This window comes from Phaethon lepturus, unplaced genomic scaffold (assembly GCF_000687285.1).
Source record: "Phaethon lepturus isolate BGI_N335 unplaced genomic scaffold, ASM68728v1 scaffold28681, whole genome shotgun sequence".
Classification (NCBI taxonomy): domain Eukaryota; kingdom Metazoa; phylum Chordata; class Aves; order Phaethontiformes; family Phaethontidae; genus Phaethon; species Phaethon lepturus.
In genome coordinates, this window is record NW_010516013.1 from 5,423 (window position 1) to 5,648 (window position 226).

The 226-nt window shown below is 59.3% G+C and overlaps 1 protein-coding gene across 1 annotated transcript in view; it reads left to right on the forward strand.

The window, feature by feature from the left end:
- The window catches only part of RNF115 (ring finger protein 115), a gene marked incomplete at its 3' end in the record, with an annotated part of 10,189 nt that overhangs the window by 2,639 nt on the left and 7,324 nt on the right, over positions 1 to 226 (forward strand). The gene's annotated exons all lie outside the window — the stretch shown is intronic.

Consider the following 226-nt stretch of genomic DNA (forward strand, 5'->3'; position numbering starts at 1 on the left):
CTGTCTCGTGCGCCTGTCTGTCCGCTTGCCCAGCCTGGCTTCTTACTATCTTCTCCCTGCAGCAGATCCTGCTTTGATGGCGCTAGCGGCGTATTCCAGAGCAGGGAAGCCTCTGGATTATCCAGTTCCTTCTCTCTCATCCTTAAAAGCTTTGCAGCCGCAGAGCAAACCCGTCCACCTCCATCCTGCTTTGCTGGTGACCGGCACCTCGCGGCTGGGCCCGCCG